The sequence below is a fragment of the Cryptomeria japonica genome, chromosome 9, assembly GCF_030272615.1.
Source record: "Cryptomeria japonica chromosome 9, Sugi_1.0, whole genome shotgun sequence".
In the NCBI taxonomy this organism is placed as follows: Eukaryota; Viridiplantae; Streptophyta; class Pinopsida; order Cupressales; family Cupressaceae; genus Cryptomeria; species Cryptomeria japonica.
This window is the reverse complement of record NC_081413.1, coordinates 431,708,651-431,710,742: the sequence shown is the minus strand read 5'-3', so window position 1 is coordinate 431,710,742 and position 2,092 is coordinate 431,708,651.

Sequence of the window (2,092 nt, the reverse complement as noted above, 5' to 3'; positions counted from 1 at the left end):
TGCAAATTACTGGAAATATGCTCTGCTTCACAATAAAATTGGAAATCACATATTGAAATCTTTACAGACATTCAGAATTAGAATGAATGTGATTGAAATTGTTCCCATATTAATATAGGTTTGAGAGTGAAATGTAAAGAAAAGATTGACAAAATGCAATGTATAAGAAGTTAGACGGTAGGAGAGTTATTGAAGCTGTTATTCCATTCATCTGATATGTGCATACTTACATGAAAAGACATATAAGAAAAGACTTATCAGTTCATCTGTTCAATTTCTTGTCTATATAAGAAATAATAAATTTTATCTTTCTCCTCCAACCTTGTTCCGATATCAATGTAGGCGTGGTAATGAAATGTAAAGAAAAATTGACAAAATGCAATATACAGGAAATTAGACAATATAAAATTGTTTAATGAAGCTGTTATTCTATTCATCTAATGTGCATACTTAGATGAAATCTCTGATCAGTTCATCTGTTCAATTTCTAGTTTATATTAGAAATGTATAATATCATTCTATTACATCTATAAGATTATATAAGATAATGCTACAATATATCTTTTGTTTCGTGGTACCAACTATCTAATTTCCAAGACTTGAAAAAGACTAACTTGAACAGTGAAAAACACCCAAATTTTTGAGTAAGTCAGCAACTGTTTTCTTTCGTTGAACTCTACTACCTCTTATGGCTTTCAGAGGCTGATGGAGCTAGTCGTTTAGAATAAGGGTCGTTTGTGTTTGTTAGGTTTTTGTTGTTGATTGTAATGTAGCTATTCTCTGATTTCGATGAGGTTGAAGTCTTGGTCTATGACTTGGTTGTAATTATTGTTTCATCTTCCCAGACAATCAGCAGTATTAGTCAATAAGTCGTCCCCAGCTGAAGGCAGAATAGCCAAACAGAAAAGGTACAAGCAGAGACACATGCTAACCATTAGAACTTATGCATGCTGAAGAGGCTGCAAAAGAATGCCTTAATTGGCCTTTCTATCTTCAAGATGTTATTATTGCTGTCTTGAACTTATACTTCTGATACAGGATCTTTGGTATTGAATGTGTATGCTGATAGGGATATTGTATTTGTTTTTGTGTTTATACGAGCTTGAATTTTCGCTGATGACTTGATAGTCCATTTTACTAATCGTTTTAATTTAACAAAGCAATTGTTAATATTAGATAACTATATTTATTGTTCTATTTCCTGTGGTGCAAATTGTTTTTAACTCCTATTGGTAAAAAGGGAAGTCACTGAACTAGTGGTTCCCAGTTTTATTGGTTGATCTGCAACTTTTTCTTTTATTGATTTTGTCTAGTACTTACAGCTCTCAGTGGCTGCTGCAGTTCACAATTTTGTTGAATTGTGCTTGGTATTTTTCATGTCTTTGCTAATATATTTTGTGGCTTCTTTCTGACCAATTTGATTTCTGTTTAATCATATACTGTGCTTTACATTTTAGCAGCAGTTTTTCAATAGGAATGGTTACTTCGAATTTAGTTTTGTGTTTACTACTTTGTTCGGGTAGGATTTTTTACAGCTCCTTAAGGGCTCTTACATAGTGATTCCTTTTTATTCTTGAAGCTAATTAGCAACTGGTTTGTTTCTCGGATCTTGGGTTTTGCTTATTCAGTTGCTGGCAGAGCTTGTAATTTTGATGTTTATATCTATACATCACTACAGCATTTGTACAAGTTTGGTTGAATTTTACATTTTTGTCAATCATAAATTATGCCAATGAGCTGTATGTTTTGATGCAGTGGGTTTCAGATATCTGTGGCTCCTATTGGGAAGAAAGGAAGCCACCATGTGTCCCTATGATGCGCATTTATGCTTCATACAAAATTACCCCTATTGAGATATAGGGTGACTAGCCAAAAGTCTTGGAATCGTTTAGCTTTAGACATTGGCTTACAAGCTTGAAATGGGATTCTGTTTGGATCATGCTCTGAAATGCATAAGGTTGGGAAGGGATATATTCTAGTATTTGTTTTTTGTGCTTTTTATTTAAGGTCCTGTTTGACAGATCTGCCTTCTAGCTAGAGGAGAAACACTTGATATAGCAACAATTCCAATGAAGTGATTGGTGGCAGTTCT